Source organism: Ranitomeya variabilis, chromosome 2 (genome assembly GCF_051348905.1).
Source record: "Ranitomeya variabilis isolate aRanVar5 chromosome 2, aRanVar5.hap1, whole genome shotgun sequence".
Taxonomy (NCBI): domain Eukaryota; kingdom Metazoa; phylum Chordata; class Amphibia; order Anura; family Dendrobatidae; genus Ranitomeya; species Ranitomeya variabilis.
In genome coordinates, this window is record NC_135233.1 from 1,005,315,888 (window position 1) to 1,005,334,341 (window position 18,454).

The 18,454-nt window shown below is 46.0% G+C and overlaps 1 protein-coding gene across 4 annotated transcripts in view; it reads right to left on the reverse strand.

The window, feature by feature from the left end:
- The window catches only part of LOC143808508 (apolipoprotein L2-like), a 65,433-nt gene that overhangs the window by 18,685 nt on the left and 28,294 nt on the right, over window positions 1-18,454 (reverse strand). Inside the window, exons 1-2 of one of the 4 annotated variants that reach the window (XM_077291256.1) lie at window positions 13,042-13,068; window positions 11,621-11,647 (exon numbers count right to left, since the gene is read on the reverse strand). The exons of 1 other annotated variant lie outside the window; for it this stretch is intronic. The gene's annotated coding sequence lies outside the window, so the exon portion shown is untranslated. Of the gene's footprint in view, window positions 1-11,620; window positions 11,648-13,041; window positions 13,069-13,284; window positions 13,357-18,454 lie in introns of those variants that run through there. 2 more of the 4 variants (XM_077291254.1, XM_077291255.1) reach the window with 2 other exon arrangements.

Consider the following 18,454-nt stretch of genomic DNA (forward strand, 5'->3'; position numbering starts at 1 on the left):
GGTAACCATAGAGGTCCTGGAGACCTCTATGGTTACTGATCGCCGGTGGCTGTGAGCGCCCCCCTGTGGTCGGCGCTCACAGCACACCTGCAATTCTCCTACATAACAGCGATCTGATGATCGCTGTTATGTAGCAGAGCCGATCGGGCTGTGCCTGCTTCTAGCCTCCTATGGAGGCTATAGAAGCATGGCAAAAGTGAAAAAAAAAAGTTTTTAAAAATGTGAAAAAAATAAAAAAAACATAAAAGTTTAAATCACCCCCCTTTCGCCCCAATCAAAATAAATCAATAAAAAAAAAATCAAACCTACACATATTTGGTATCGCCGCGTTCAGAATCGCCCGATCTATCAATAAAAAAAAAGCATTAACCTGATCGCTAAATGGCGTAATGAGAAAAAAAATCGAAACGCCAGAAATACGTTTTTTTGGTCGCCGCGACATTGCATTAAAATGTAATAACGGGCGATCAAAAGAATGTATCTGCACCAAAATGCTATAATTAAAAACGCCAGCTCGGCACGCAAAAAATAAGCCCTCACCTGACCCCAGATCACGAAAAATGGAGACGCTACGAGTATCGGAAAATGGCGCAATTTTTTTTTTTTTGCAAAGTTTGGAATTTTTTTTCACCACTTAGGTAAAACATAACCTAGACATGTGAGGTGTCTATGAACTCGTACTGACCTGGAGAATCATAATTGCAGGTCAGTTTTAGCATTTAGTGAACCTAGCAAAATAGGCAAGCAAAAAACAAGTGTGGGATTGCACTTTTTTTGCAATTTCACTGCACTTGGAATTTTTTTCCCGTTTTCTAGTACACGACATGGTAAAACCAATGATGTCGTTCAAAAGTACAACTCGTCCCGCAAAAAATAAGCCCTCACATGGCCAAATTGACGGAAAAATAAAAAAGTTATGGCTCTGTGAAGGAGGGGAGCGAAAAACGAAAACGGAAAAACGAAAAATCCCAAGGTCATGAAGGGGTTAAAGGGATGCTTCTGAAAGAATGCAGTGTATTTGGAGCGCCCCCACGCACAAGGGCAATGGGGTACTCGGTACCGAGTCTATCTCTCTCGGTTCTGGGGATGTCACGGTGGCCCGACCCGGTCCGTGGCCCTTCTGAGGGGCGTCCACTTAAAGGTGTAGTTGTTTGTACGGTGTTCGTGACGCCACCTGTGGTATTCGGTCAGGGTGATCGACGCTGCTAGGGGTCCACTGGGGTAATGGAATGGCAGCTAGATGGTATTCCTTCCCACAGGTGAAGTATATCCCCAGGGCTTCCCAGATGTGTAGGTGGTGATGGTGGACGTTGTAAGGCTCAATGAATAACGAGGACACAAAGTTGCAGTCTCTTTACCTTCTACTGAAGATTTCAGAGTCCACAGTCCAGAGTACCGTTCACAGGGCAGGCTGAGTCTGGCCGGTCTGAAGGCACATCCAGAGTTCCCTTCCATAGGTGGAAATCAGTAGCCTTCCTACTAGCGCCGGTGTGTTGTAGTACATCCCTGCTGAGGACCACGGAATAGTCCTCACAACTTTTGTGGATGTTTCTGATGTTCTCTCTCTCTGTCCCCCAGATGGTATGGATAGGACAACCTGTATGACGGGGTAGGCCTGGAGCTATTTTATAGGGACCCTAGAGACGCCCCTCTCCCACAATTTTGCCTCCGTGTCTTCATAGGTATTAAGGTCGGGCAGCCAACTTGGAATTGACTATCCTGCCGTTATCTGAAGTAATGCGTAGAGCCTATTACTCCCTCGGTGTTCCGGCCAACGGCTACGCGCCTCAGAAGGAGGCTGCCGATCTTGGGGCAGGACTCCTCCCGGTATTATCTCCTTGTGCTGTGACTTCGTTTCTCACTCTCCACAATATACTTCACTTCGTGTCCTTTCTTAGGATGCTGCCGCAATGAAGTGCAGGCACATCTCAGTAACGTTCTATCTCGTGCTTGGTCTCTGTCAGGATCCCACCCCTGACAGGGACCCTCTGTCTGCAGCTCAGATGTTCCTCCTTCTCCCCCTGTCTGCCTGACAGGTCCTCTCTGGGTCAAACCCAGGCAGCTTCTCCCTAACTTCCTATCCAACCCACCAGTTTTACCCGTGTGTGAGGAGTGGCCTAGTAAATAGAACCTTTGCTCCCCCTGGTGGACTGGAGTGTGAAGTGTAGTGTGTGACTGTGATACCTGGTCAGGTCAACTCCTTTAGTACCATCAGACGTAACATCACTCCCCCCGATGGAAGAGCGACATTACTGCAACGACCAGGACTCTGGGGCGCTGCACTTTCAGCTCTGGTATTCATCTATACAGTTATGCTGTACGGTTTCTGTGCTCAGTATAGTGGTATAATTCTGTACAGTATGGCAATATTATTCATGCATTCATGTCATTCCAAATAATTTTAGATTTTAATTAGGGAAGAGAAGACAAATGTAGTTAAGGTTTGGTGGTTTGCATGTACAGGAAGTTCACAAAGTTATAATATCATCAAAAAGTTAATTTATTTCAGCTCTTCAATACAAAAAGTGAAACTCGTATATTATATAGAGTCATTACAAACAGAGTGATCTATTTCAAGTGTTTAATTCTGTTGATGATTATGGCTTACAGCCAATGAAAACCCCAAAGTCATTATCTCAGTAAATTAGAATAAATTATTAACAAAAACACCATCAAAGGCTTTCAAAGCATTTAAAAATGTCCCTTAGTCTGTTTCAGTAGGCCAAGCCACTCATGACCAATAGACAACACCAGAAGTGTCTTACCTGGGCCAAGGAGAAAAAGAACTGGACTGTTGCTCAGTGGTTCAAGGTGTTGTTTTCAGGCGAAAGTAAATTTTGCATTTAATTTGGAAATCAAGGTCCCAGAGTCTGGAGGAAGAGTGGAGAGGCCACAATCCAATCTGCTTGAGGTCTAGTGTGAAATTTCCACAATCAGTGATGGTTTGGAGAGCCATGTCATCTGCTGGTGTAGGTCCACTGTGTTTTACCAAGACCAAAGTCAGCACAGATGTATAGGAAATTTTAGAGCACTTCATGCTTCCCTCTGCCAACAAGCTTTTGGGAGATGGAAATGTCATTCTCCAGCAGGACTTGGCACCTGTCCACACTGCCAAAAGTACCAATACCTGGTTTACAAACAACAGTATCACTGTGCTTGATTGGCCAGCAAACTTGCCTGACCTTAACCCCATGGAGAATCTATGGAATATCATCAAGAGGAAGATGAGAGACCCCAGACCCAACAATGCAGATGAGCTGAAGGCTACTGTCAAAGCAACCTGGGTTTCCATAGCACCTCAGCAGTGGATTCTTTACAGTGAGAGCAGTGAGACTATGGAACTCTCTGCCGTATGATGTTGTAATGAGTGTTTCATTACTAAAATTTAAGAAGGGACTGGATGCCTTTCTTGTAAAGTATAATGTTACAGGTTATATACACTAGATTCCTTGATAGGGAATGATCCAGGGATCTAGTCTGATTGCCGTATGTAGAGTCGGGAAGGAATGTTTTTCCCCAATGTGGAGCTTAGTGTACTGTTTGCCATAAGGGATTTTTTGCGTTCCTCTGGATCAACATGTTACGGCATATTAGGTTAGGATATGGGTTGAATTAGATGGACTTAAAGTCTTCCTTAAACCTTAAAAATTATGTTAATATGTAGTGCCACAGGCTGATCACCTCCATGCCACGCCGCATTGATGCAGTAATTGATGCAATAGAAGCCCCGACCAAGTATTGAGTGCATTTACTGACATACAATTCAGTAGGCCAACATTTTGGATTGGAAATAGAGATGAGCGGTGTTCGAGTCGAACTGTTCGCCAATTTCAAATTCGAGCTGTTTTGGGCGGAGTTCGAGTCATTCGATGAACCTGAACGATTTGCTTAAAATTCGGCTGTTCGAGTTTCTGTTCGATAACTGTTCGTTCACCAAAAGCCTAGCTTGATTTGCACATTAAAACTGTTTATCATTGTTTATGGACTGTTTCAGTGTATAGTGGGCGGGGATAGATCTTTTTTTCTTTTCTTTTTTTCTTTCCCGCATTTACAGAGGGGGGGTGCAGTCTCTCAGCCTATCAGCAGTGCGCACACACACAGCAATGCAATGTGCATGTGATTCACACAAGCAAGGGCATGTGTCACTGGCTGTGTATGTCACATGTCCTTCCCCTATAAGAACCAGCCATTTGCCCCGTCGCCTCCATTTTCTCACTGCTGCAGCTTAGTGTTAGACGGCACCGCTGCTGCTGTGGGCGCTATACAGACTAAGAGTGTTTTTTTGGTGCGAATTCTCAGAGAGATAGGTTTAGGGAGTCGGGAGGAGTCGGGACTAGTTGTAATATCAGCCCTTTTCAGGGTAGGTTACAGCAGTTCATAGCACTGCTTGCCAGGCAGGTCTCAGCCAGTGCTGTGCAAGTGTTAGTCACAGCATTTGGTGTAATCTAGCTCAGCCAATCCTTTTGAGCTAGCAGCATTGTCATCTGAGTAGCCCGCCTGTGAAGCTAGCTACAACGCCTGTGTATCTCACTTTTTACTGCATCTAACCCAGTAAATCGTTTTGGGGTTTTGGGCTTAGTAGCAGTGTCTGCATGTCAGTAGAGTAGCCCGCCTGTGAAACAAACTATACAGCCTGTGTATCTCAATTTTTATTGCATCTAATCCAGTTAATAGTTTTGTGGTTTTGGGCCTAGGAGCAGTGTCTGCACGTCAGCAGTGTAGCCAGCCTGTGTACATACCTCCCAACTTTTGAAGATGGGAAAGAGGGACAAAGATTGCGGCGCGCAACGCGCGGCAAATTTTGGGCCATGCCTCTGACCACACCCATTCATAATTAGTCAGACCCATATCCATGTCCAAAACATACCCATTTAGCACTGCTGATCTCACTGTTTCATATACAATAATTATAAACAAAAAATATGGCCACACAGTGCTCCATACTGTATAATGGCCACACATGATGCTCCATACTGTGTAATGACCACACATGATGCTCCATACTGTATGATGACCACACATGATGCTCCATACTGTATAATGACCACACATGATGCTCCATACTGTATAATGACCACACACGATGCTCCATACTGTATAATGGCCACACATGATGCTCCATACTGTATAAATGACCCCACATGATGCTCAATACTGTATAATGACCACACATGATGCTCCATACTGTATACTGGCTGCACATGATGCTCCATACTGTATAATGACCGCACATGATGCTCCATACTGTATAATGACCCCACATGATGCTCCATACTGTATAATGACAGCACATGATGCTCCATACTGTATAATCATCCCACATGATGCTCAATACTGTATAATGACCGTACATCAGAGGTGTCAAACTGCATTCCTCGAGGGCCACCAACAGGTCATGTTTTCAGGATTTCGTTAGCATTCCACAAGGTGCTGGAATCATTCTGTGCAGGTGACTAAATTATCACCTGTGCAATACAAGGAAATCCGGAAAACTTGACCTGTTGGCGGCCCTCGAGGAATGCAGTTTGACACCTCTGCCGTACATGATGCTCCATACTGTATAATTGCCCCACATGATTCTCCATACTTTATACTGATCACACATGATGCTCCATACTGTAAAATGACCGAACATGATGCTCCATACTGTATAATGACTGCACATGATGCTCCATACCGTATACTGGCTGCACATGATGATCCATACCGTATACTGGCTGCACATGATGCTCCATACCGTATACTGGCTAAACATGATGCTCCATACTGTATAATGGCCACACATGATGCTCCATACTGTATATTGGCTACACATGATGCTCCATACTGTATAATGACTGCACATGATGCTCCATACTGTATACTGGCCACACATGATGCTCCATACTGTATAATGAACGCACATGATGCTCCATACTGTATATTGGCCGCACATGATACTTCGTACCATATAATGGCCACACATAGCTACTCCTACAGATGCGGCTGCGCTCCGTACACTTTGCACACACGGCTCCGCTCCATACACATGCGCTCTGCTCCATACACCTCGTACACACACAGCTCCGCTCCATACACCTCGTACACACACGGCTCCGCTCCATACACCTCGGACACACATGGCTCCGCTCCATACACCTCATACACACACGGCTCCGCTCCATAACCTCATACACACAGGGCTCCGCTCCATGCACCTCGTACACACACGGCTCCGCTCCATACACCTCGTACACACACGGCTCCGCTCCATGCACCTCGTACACACACGGCTCCGCTCTATACACCTCATACACACACGGCTCCGCTCCATACACCTCATACACACACGGCTCCGCTCCATACACCTCATACACACATGGCTCCGCTCCATACACCTCTCACACACACGGCTCCGCTCCATACACCTCGCACACACACAGCTCCACTTCATACACCTCGTACACACACGGCTCCGCTTCATACACCTCGTACACACACGGCTCCGCTCCATACACCTCGCACACACACAGCTCCGCTCCATACACCTCGCACACACACGGCTCCGCTCCATGCACCTCGTACACACACGGCTCCGCTCCATGCACCTCGTACACACACGGCTCCTCTCCATACACCTCGTACACACACGGCTCCGCTCCATGCACCTCGTACACACACACGGCTCCGCTCCATACACCTCATACACACACGGCTCCGCTCCATACACCTCGCACACACACGGCTCCGCTTCATACACCTCGTACACACGGCTCCGCTCCATACACCTCGCACACACACGGCTCCGCTCCATACACCTCGCCACACACGGCTCCGCTCCATACACCTCATACACACACGGCTCTGCTCCATACACCTCATACACACACGGCTCCGCTCCATACACCTCGCACACACACGGCTCCGCTTCATACACCTCATACACACACGGCTCCGCTCCATACACCTCGCACACACACGGCTCCACTCCATACACCTCGCCACACACGGCTCCCCTCCATACACCTCGCACACACACGGCTCTGCTCCATACACCTCGTACACACACGGCTCTGCTCCATACACCTCGCACACACGGCTCCGCTCCATACACCTTGTACACACACGGCTCCGCTCCATACACCTCGCACACACACGGCTCTGCTCCTTACACCTCGTTCACACACGGCTCCATTCCATACACCTCGTACACACTCAACTCCGCTCCATACACCTCTTACACACACGGCTCCGCTCCATACACCTCATACACACATGGCTCCACTCCATACACCTCGTACACACTCGGCTCTGCTCCATACACCTCGTACACACACGGCTCCGCTCCATACACCTCGTACACACTCGGCTCCGCTCCATACACCTCATACACACACGGCTCCGCTCCATACACCTCATACACACTCGGCTCTGCTCCATACACCTCATAGACACTCGGCTCTGCTCCATACACCTCGCACACACATGGCTCTGCTACATCCACACTGTACACCTCCTGACCCCATACAAGGCATTACTTACTTCATCGTGGTGGCAACCAGCACAGCCGAGTCCTGCAATCCACGGAGGTCCCGATCATGTGACCCCTGACTCCTCCCCTCCTGTGACATCACAGGACATCACTGATCATCACAGGTCCTGTGCGCAGAAAGCAGGCAGCCATACGGAAGGGTAAGGGCCCGGGGCATGGCTTAACACAAGGGGGCGTGTCGGTCCTGTGCTGTCTGCGGCCCAGGATCAGAGCGTCCCGTGCGGGAGTGCGGGGCAAAGGCTGAAAACCGGGACAGTCCCGCACAATGAGGGAAGGTTGGGAGCTATGACTGTGTATCTCTATTTTTACTGCATCTAATCCAGTTAATAGTTTTGGGCCTAGGAGCAGTGTCTGCACTGTCCGACAAGCCCTGGTGCAATACGTTATGATGTATAGCCTGAGCCAACGAGCTCAAGAGGTGGGGCAAATCAGGCTGCAGGAGTGGTCTCAGATCAGGGACCTATGTACCCTTCTGCACAGTTTTGAAATAGCAATGAAGATGTTTATTGCTGACGATGCCATTATCAGCATGACCATTCCGGTGATTTACATGCTGGAGCACACCTTACACAGTGTTCTGAGTCAGGTGGTGGAACAAGAGGAGGAGGAGGAACAGGAGGAGTTGTATGCAGAAGCGATCATATCTCCAAGGTCAAGAAGGTTGGCAGCACCAAGGCTGCTGGCATTGGAGGCTGGGGGAGAGGGATTACCGAGGGCGCATGGTAGCAGCCAAACTGTTGAGGAAGGTGCAGGAGGTGAGGAAGAAGTGGAGGATGAACTGGAGCTGGGCATGGAAGACTGATCAGATGAGGGAGACCTTGATCAAATTTCTGTTGTGCGAGGTTGGGGGGAGAGGGCAGATGAAGGAAGCATGATTCTCACCTCGCCACCACCAAGACAACAAGGACTTGGTCCTCCTGGATGCGCAAGACACATGAGTGCCTTCTTGCTGCACTACCTGCAACATGACCCTCGGATTGTCAGAATCCGAAGTAATGCCGACTACTGGGTTGCCACACTCTTAGATCCCCGATACAAAAGCAAATTTGGCGAAATAATTCCTGCCATAGAAAGGGATTTACGCATGCAGGAATATCAGCAGAGACTGCTACAGAATCTAACATCTGCTTTTCCACAAAACACCAGTGGTGCACGTAGTCAATCTCTGAGTTCTAACTTGCCAACCGTGGGACTATCGAGTCATCACTCTAACCGTGACAGTAACATCGTATCTGGTGGTAACAGCAATTTTTTCCAATCGTTTCAAGATTTTTTTAGACCATCCTTTGCAAGGCCACAGGAGACAAGAAGTCTGATGCACAGCCAACGCCTAGAGAGGATGGTACAAGAGTATCTCCAAGTTAACATCGATGCCATGGAACTGGACCCTTGCTCATTTTGGGCTTCCAATCTTGAAAAATGGCCTGAGCTTGCCACTCACGCCTTGGAGATCTTGTCATGCCCCGCAGCCAGCGTTCTCTCTGAACGTGTGTTCAGCGCTGATGGTGGTGTGCTGACAGATAAGCGCACGCGGCTGTCCAGTGACAATGTAGACAGACTAACGTTCATCAAGATGAACAAATCCTGGATCCGCAAGGACTTTTCTACTCATGTGTCATCTTGGGGAGACTAAAGCTTGATGATTTTTGAAAATCACCTCACCAACCGTTTTAAAAAACTCTGGCGAAATTGATGCCACTTAAGTGGTGTCTGTGGCCGAATTTTTTAAAAAAATGGAGACTCTTTTATTTAGTTCCCTTGCTGAGTTTTACATGACATTGCCATCATCAATTCCAGGTGGGTGGGGTCGTCTGCAGAGTTGTTTACTCATACTATGGCCTGGGATTCAGAGGTCTGCTCCAAAGCTTCAGTGTCTGCTAGTCAGCAGAGTAGCCCAGCCACCCACCGCCTGTTTACCTAAGTACTATTTTTAATGGCATCTGGCTCAGGAAATCCTTTTGGGCCGAGTAGAATTTAGTGCTACTAAGCAGCGTACCCCACGCATGAAGCAAGCTACACCGCCTGTTGATCTCATTACTAATTTTTAACTGCATCTAGCCCAGGAAATCGTTTTGTACCTAATAGCATTTAGTGCTACTCAGCAGCGTACCCCACCCATGAAGCAAGCTACACCGCCTGGTTACCTAAGTACTATTTTTTAATGGCATCTAGCCCTGGAAATCCTTTTGGGCCTAGTAGAATTTAGTGCTACTCAGCAGTGTACCCCACCCATGAAGCAAGCTATACCACCTGTTTACCTAAATACTATGTTTTAACGGCATCTAGCCCAGGAAATCCTTTTGGGCCTAGTAGAATTTGGTGCTACTCAGCAGCGTACTTCACCCATGAAGCAAGCTACACTGCCTGTTTACCTAAGTACTATGTTTTAATGGCATCTAGCCCTGGAAATCCTTTTGGGCCTAGTAGAATTTGGTGCTACTCAGCAGCGTACTTCACCCATGAAGCAAGCTACACCGCCTGTTTACCTAACTACTATTTTGTAATGGCATCTGGCCCAGGAAATCCTTTTGGGCCTAGTAGCAATTTCTGCTACTCAGCAGAGTTCCCCACCCATGAAGCAAGCTACACTGCCTTCTTTCTTTCTCAATCTAACCCCTCGGCTCTGCGGTGTCCACTCTCCCTCCAGCTCTCTCCTTCTCACAGGTGGACTACTGCGTGTTTTCACACTGTGGCGAATCTTTTGGGCCCAGGCATAAGAAGTCTTCGAGGTAATGGATAATATGTGCCGCCTTACAAATGTCCATGACGACACATTCGAGGAAGCAACTAAACGCCTCAAATAGTGAGCAGCATATGGAGCACCCCATGGGCAAACAGCGATCTATGTAGTATGCTCCTTCACAGAAGCAGCCCAATGGGAGGACACTATTCGGAGGCACAGGTAGTAACCAGAACGCCCCCTCAATGTCTGTTTTGGCCATTAGGGTGCCCCTTACCAACTTCTTGACCCGCCTGATTGCCTCATCAAAGGAGGTACAGTACATAGTACTGCACTTGGTTCCGCTTCGATTTTGTCGTTTACTGACCTGCCCCTTGGATATGACAAATGGTGGATTAGTCTGAATGTAATGGGTTCATTTTTTGGCACAACTTCCAAAGGGGGTACCACTACGTCTTCTAAGGACAGTGTTCTCAATGGACCCGCCGCCATTCTACCTTTATTTTTTTATTTTTTTTGTCAAGATGTCTGGGTGTTGGTGGAGTGAGTTTAGATTTTTACTCCAGCCTTTCTTGATTTTAGAAGGGCATGACATGCCTATATCTGTGTCTCCTCCTCCTTTTACTCCTCCACCTCTTTTCTTTTCGCATGACTATATGTAGTTGTGACTTTTCCATGTGTTTGTTGTGTCTTCTGAACAGTTTGTCAGCTTTTGGACACCTTTTAAGGTGTTTTCTATGTGTTTTCCATGTGTTTGTATGTGTTTGTGTTTGCCTGCCATTGGTTTCAATGGGGTTTGACGGTGTTCGACGAACAGTTCGTCGAACATGTCCCTGTTCGACGAACCAAACCGAACCCGAACACTAGGGAGGTGGCTCATCACTAATTGTAAAATCATTCTTTCAAGCTGGTGTTATAAAGTATTCTAATTTACAGAGATAATGATGACTTTTCGGTTTTCATTGGCTGTAAGCCATAATCATCAACATTAACAGAAATAAACAATTGAAATAGATCACTTTGTTGTAATGACTCTCTATAATATATGAGTTTCACTTTTTGTATTGAAGAACTAAAATAAATTTACTTTTTTATATTATAATTTTGTGAGAAGCCCCTGTATGTGCCATCAGTGTTTTCCTGGTATAGCAAAAGAAATTAAAATATGTAATTTACACAGACCCATAGACTTGTATTGTGCCTTGTCATCCGTGCTGCCAGTAAAAAAAACGCTGAGAAGTATTTGACTATTACAAATGGAATAATCCTTACAGCAGCCACTATTCCACGATATCTCATTACAGTATCCATGTGTGGATTTAGTATGGTAGAATTGGTTTATCCTTTTTGTGCACAGATTATTAGCATGCATTTATTGCATTATAAGAAGCATATGGCTGTATACTTACCAAGATCTGTCAGTGCAGAAAGGGAAGCTGGAATGTAAGTGAAAGTGAAAGATTTCTCTTAGTTGAAGAACTGAAATTCCCCCACTGTGTGTCATAGCCTGGGCTTGTCTCACTGACCTCATATATAAACATTGCCGCCCCAGTGATCACCCCCATATATAATCTATAATCAGCAACAGACCCTCCAGGTCTCTGTACTGCAGAAGACTATGGCCGAATGACCTGTAAGATGGCTGTAAGCTCAGGCACACAGGTTACTAGTTTTCCATAGCTGTGTGGCCATTGCACTGAAAGCTTTACAGCCGCAGCTCACCGTATACTGATCAGTGACTGTGACTGAGAGGCGGCAGCTGCAGGAGCAATAAAGTTCATTTTCTCCCAGTAGCTGTGATTCCAATACAGAAGCTTTAGAACATTATTAATCTCCAGATTAACCCCGTATCTGCAGGTTTATAGCATTTGAGGACCTGACAGGTTTCATTTAATAGCATATGAATATCATAAACAGCACTTTACAGTTAAGTGGTGACATATACAGACAATAAATTCAATACAAGGTAAGGCCCCTTCACAGGTCTGTATTTCATGTCCATATGCTGTCCGTTTTTTAAGAACCGAGAATACAAACACACATACACCCATTGTATTCAATGGTGGTGCGCACATGTCAGGATGTTCACACGGACCATGTGTCGATGTGACAAATCCGCAGCTATGTCAATTTTTAACCAGCACCATGGACGAAATGTGTGCCGCACATGAGCACACTGATGACACACGAATCACATCCATGTGTCATCAGTGTGACACGTATCGGTGCCTGGAAAAAGCTGTACAGTTTGCACTGTTCCCAGGCACTGGGTCATGAAAACAGCCCTCACCATTGTTGCCTGCTCTCCCAGCGATCAGCAAGAGCAGGCAATAGTTGTAGTCAGCAGTGTGCCCTCGGTGTGCCATCAACATGTCAACAGGGTGCCATCAGTGTGTCATCAATGTGTCACCAGTGTGCCATCAGTGTGTCATCGATGTGTCAGTGTGCCATCAGTGTGTCATCAGTGTGCCATCACTGTTTTTCCGGTATGGCAAAATAAAAAGAAATGACAAAGCTTCTCCTATACTTTGCATTGTTAAACCTGTATATCACACTGATAAAACACAGATACCATCCATGCGCTGTATGTATTATACATAGACCCATAGACTTGTATTGTGCCTTGTCATCCGTGCTGCCGGTAAAAAAATGCTGAGAAGTATTTGACTATTACAAATGCAATAATCCTTACAGCGGCCACTATTCCACGATATCTCATTACAGTATCCATGTGTGGATTCCGTATAGTAGAATTTGGTATATCCTTTTTGTGCACAGATTATTAGCATGTATCGATTGCATTATAAGAAGTATATAGCTGTCTACTTACCAAGCTCTATCAGTGCAGAAAGAGAAGCTGCATTGTAAGTGAAAGTGAAAGATTTCTCTTAGTTGAAGAAATTCCCCACTGTGTGTCATAGCCTGGGCTTGGCTCACTGGCCTCATATATAAACATTGCCTCCCCAGTGATCACCCCCATATATATATATTGTAAGCCATTCAGCAATTTACCTTTCACTCTTGGTCACTCTGTGCTACACAAGACTACGGCTGATGCCTACTGTGAACTTACCCTATGACTGAGAGGCAGCAGTTGTAGCGCCCCCTAGGACCGTGGGGTACTCGGAATCGGGCCGGATCTAAAAGGGATGTGTCACAGTGGCAGTGACCGGTCCGTGGCCCTGGGCGTCCAATAAAAGAGGTTGAAGTAAATGGGAATAAAGTTTATAAAGTTTGTTCGTGACTCCTCCTGTGGTACTTGGCAATAAAGGTGTTAGCCAACGCTGCTTAACCCCTTTCTGACCTCGGACGGGATAGTACGTCCGAGGTCTGAAGCCCCGCATCAAAGCCGGGATATGTCAGCTGTTTTGAACAGCTGACATGTGCCCATAATAGGCGCGGGCAGAATCGCGATCTGCTTGCGCCTATTAACTAGTTAAATGCCGCTGTCAAACGCAGACAGCGGCATTTAACTACCGCTTCCGGCCGGGCGGCCGGAAATGACGTCATCGCCGACCCCGTCACATGATCGGAGGTCGACGATGCTTCAGAATAGTATCAATAGAGGTCCTTGAGACCTCTATGGTTACTGATCCCCGGCAGCTGTGAGCGCCACCCTGTGGTCGGCGCTCACAGCACACCTGCAATTCTGCTACATAGCAGCGAACATCAGATTGCAGCTATGTAGCAGAGCCGATCGAGTGGTGCCAGCTTCTAGCCTCCCATGGAGGCTATAGAAGCATGGCAAAAGTAAAAAAAAAAAGTAAAAAAAAATGTGAAAAAAATAAAAAATATATAAAAGTTTAAATCACCCCCCTTTCGCCTCAATCAAAATAAATCAATAAAAAAAACCTAAAACCTACACATGTTTGGTATCACCGCGTTCAGAATCGCCCAATCTATCAATAAAAAAAAGCATTAACCTGATCGCTAAACGGCGTAGTGGGGAAAAAATTTGAAACTCCAGAATTACGTTTTTTTGGTCGCCGTGACATTGCATTAAAATGCAATAACTTGCGATCAAAAGAACGTATCTGCACCAAAATGGTACCATTAAAAACGCCAGCTCGGTACGCAAAAAGTAAGCCCTCAACCGACCCCAGACCATGAAAAATGGAGACGCTACGAGTATCGGAAAATGGAGCAATTTGGTTTTTTTTAGCAAAGTTTGGAATTTTTTTTCACCACTTAGATAAAAAATAACCTAGTCAGGTTAGGTGTCTATGAACTCGAACTGACCTGAAGAATCATAATGGCAGGTCAGTTTTAGCATTTAGTGAACAGCAAAAAAGCCAAGCAAAAAACAAGTGTGGGATTGCACTTTTTTTGCAATTTCACCGCACTTGGAATTTTTTTCCCGTTTTCTAGTACACGACATGGTAAAACCAATGATGTCGTTCAAAAGTACAACTCGTCCTGCAAAAAATAAGCCCTCACATGGCCAAATTGACGAAAAAATAAAAAAGTTATGGCTCTGGGAAGGAGGGGAGCGAAAAACGAACACGGAAAAACCCAAGGTCATGAAGGGGTTAAAGGAGTCCGCTGGGGCTGAGGGTGATGCTGCAGAGTTGGTACAGCTCTCCACAGGCAGAGCTTTAGTCCCAGGGCACTTTGATTCTAATGTGGTTTTGATGGCTGGTGGTGACCAGCAGGCAACTGGGGGAAAAAACACTGACATTAACCCCCGATGGCCTGAAAGGAAAAAAGTTTTAATCTGCCACAGATCCAAAAATGGATCGTGACAGGTCTAGTCTAAGTACTGAATTAATTATGGGGCCTTTTTTGGGTTCTGAATTAATGTAGGTATCTAGTCTGGAGTTTTTATTTATTTGACTTTCTATTCTAGTGCTGAAGTCTGGCCTGGGGTTTGAACTAATGCTGGGTTCTGGTCTGGGGTCTGGACTCATTTTAAAGGGAACCTGTCACCCCCAAAATCGATAGTGAGATAAGCTCACCGGCATCAGGGGCTTATCTACAGCATTCTGTAATGCTGCAGATAAGCCGCCGATGTTACCTGAAAGAGGAGAAAAATACATTAGATTATTCTCACCCAGGGGCGGTCCTGCTCCGATGGGCGTCTCAGGTCCGGTACAGCGCCTCCCATCTTCATTCCATGACGTCCTCTTCTGGTCTTCATGCTGCAGCTCCGGCGCAGGCGTACTTTGTCTGCCCTGTTGAGGGCAGAGCAAAGTACTGCAGTGCGCAGGCGCCGGAAAGGTCAGAGAGGCACGGCGCCTGCGCACTGCAGTACTTTGCTCTGCCCTCAACAGGCCAAAGTACGCCTGCGCCGGAGCCGCGGCGTGAAGACCAGAAGAGGACATCATGGAATGAAGATAGGAGGCCCCGGAGCGGACCTAAGACACCCATCTGACCAGACCGCAGCGGGAGTATAATCTAACCTCTTTTTCTCATCTTTCAGGTAACATTTGGGGCTTATCTGCAGCATTACTGAATGCTGTAGATAAGCCCCTGATGCCGGTGAGCTTACCTCACCATCGATTTTGGGGGTCTGGACTCATTTTAAGGTTTGGTCTGGTATTTGTATTTATTTACTGGTAAGGTCTAAGGTCTGAATTTGCTGAATTATTGACCACTGCTGTGTGGAATGTCCGGGAAATCGTGCTAAAAGAAACTCAGATGATAACATTGCACAATACTTGTTTTTCTGTAATTCTGTTATTTTTCTGTTAGATAAAAGTGAAGATTAACCATTTCTTTAACAGGGGTCTGATCTAAGATTTAATGACTCCACTGCCTCCATCCTACATTTTCTTCTTATGTGGTTGATGGTTTGTGTTTTATATCCAGTTTGATCTTATTTTTGGGAGCAGCACATCAGAAAACCTGAAGCGGAGAAGAGCACGCCAAAGCTGACAGCAGTATACAGGGAAAAAGAGCCTTTGTTGAAGCTGTGCTCCCATGTTTCTGAGTCGCCTGCCAGGGCCGTGGGGTACTCGGTACCGGGTCCTGCGTTCACAGGGGGATGTCACGGTGGCGACCCGGTCTGTGGCCCTGGGCGCCCATGTAAAAGGGGAAAGGTCTTTGAAGGGAATAAAGTTTATGTTCGTGACGCCACCTGTGGTATTCAGTCAGTGGAGACTGACGCTGCTTTAAGGGGTCCTCTGGGGTGATGTTATGGCAGCTAGATTGTATAGCTTCCCGCAGGTGAAGTGTGTCCCCAGGGCTCCCAGTGTGTAGATGGAAGATGGTGAATGGTGCAGTAAAGAATGAGGCCACAGGGCTGCAGTCTCTTTACCTTGTTTACTGTCGACTTCAGGCAGCCACAGTCCAGGGCACCAGATCACAGAGCAGACAGGGTCCGGCCGGCTTGGAGGCAAGTTAGGAGTCCCCTGATCCAGGTGGAAATCAAAGCCTTCCTCTAGCGCTTTGGTGTTGCAGTCCCTTACTGCCTATGGCTTCAAATAAGGTTCTCACAGATGTTCTCTCTCTCTGTCCCCCGTATAGGATAGGACACGACCCATATGACTGGTGACTTGAGGCGGTTTATAGGGACTCTAGCACGCCCCAGCCTCTAAGGGTGTCACCGTGCCTCCTGGGTACTAAGGCGGACAGACTGTGAAAATTTGGTTTTCTTGTGAAGCAAACAACAAATATGACAAAATAACTGAAAACTTCAGTGTGCATAACTATTCACTCCCAGTCAGTGCTTTTAAGACCCTCCTTTTGCAGTAACGACAACTGCAAGTTGCTTTGGAGAAGTCTCAATTAGCTTTCCCCATCTTGCTACTTGGATATTTGCCCCTTCCTTAAGGCAAAACTGCTCCAGCTCCTTCAAGTTAGATGGTTTCCTCTGGTGAACAGCAGTCTTCAAGTCTGACCAGAGATTATCAATTGGATTAAGGGCTGGACACTGACTAGTCCACTCCAAAACATTTCCACATTTCCCCTTAAACCACTTGAGTGTTGCTTTAGCAGTATGCTTTAGGTCATTGTCTTGTTGGTAACAGGGTTACCTTTGTTCTCCGTGCTGCTTCTCTCATTAATGCCCTCCTTGCCCGGGCTGAGAATTTTGGTGGGCACCGTCTCCTGGAAGGTTGGTTGTGGTATCATGTTCTTTCCATTTGATGATAATGGTGATGGTGATCCGGGGAATCATCAGAGATTGGCATATGTATATATTTTTTAACCCAACCCTGACTTGTAGTTCTCAACAACTTTGTTCCTGACTTGTTTGGAGATCTCCTTGGTCTTCATGGTGGCGTTTGGTTAGGGGTGCCTCTTGCTTAATGGTGTTGGAGCCTCTGTGGCCTTTCAGTAAAGGTAAAGTGTATATACTGACAGCCGATGTGACACTTAGATTGCACACAGGTGAACTTCTTTTCACTAGGCATGTGACTAATGAAGGTAATTGCTTGCATTGAACATTTTTAGGGCCTTCATAGCAAAAGGATGAATACATATACAAACTCAATACTATAAAACTCAACACAGAACTCAAATCTCAATACTGGGTTCTCTCTCTTTCATTTCCCTAACATGTATTTTCAGAGCAATTACAAGCTTTCCAGTATTGAGATTCATGCAAATTTATTCACCGCAAATCAAAAATTGGGGGAAAATTGGTAGAAAGCGACAAATTTAAATTTGAAAAGATCCAGTCATCTAATAGGCTATGTTGACATAACATTCAGGCACATGCTTAAAGTGCATGCCCAATACATGTTAAAGGGATGCTTCTGAAAGAATGCAGTGTATTCAGCTCTGGTATTCATCTATACAGTTATGCTGTACGGTTTATGTGCTCAGTATAGTGGTATAATTCTGTACAGTATGGCAATATTATTCATGCATTCATGTCATTCCAAATAATTTTAGATTTTAATTAGGGAAGAGAAGACAAATGTAGTTAAGGTTTGGTGGTTTGCATGTACAGGAAGTTCACAAAGTTATAATATCATCAAAAAGTTAATTTATTTCAGCTCTTCAATACAAAAAGTGAAACTCGTATATTTATCTTTTTAAAGGGACACTGTCACCTGAATTTGGAGGGAACAATCTTTAGACCTAGGGGCGGGGTTTTCGAGTGTTTGATGCACCCTTTCCTTACCCGCTGGCTGCATGCTGGCTGCAATATCCTGCTTGTGCATTAGTATTGAGGCCTATTCAGACAGGTAAGCATCTCTGCCTGTTTTTGGTGTTTTTTCTTGGATTGTTCCTTTTTTGGTGTTTTTCATGTTAGTGTAGGACTGGCAATAAGTAAGGACCCTTGACGTGGGTTGCCA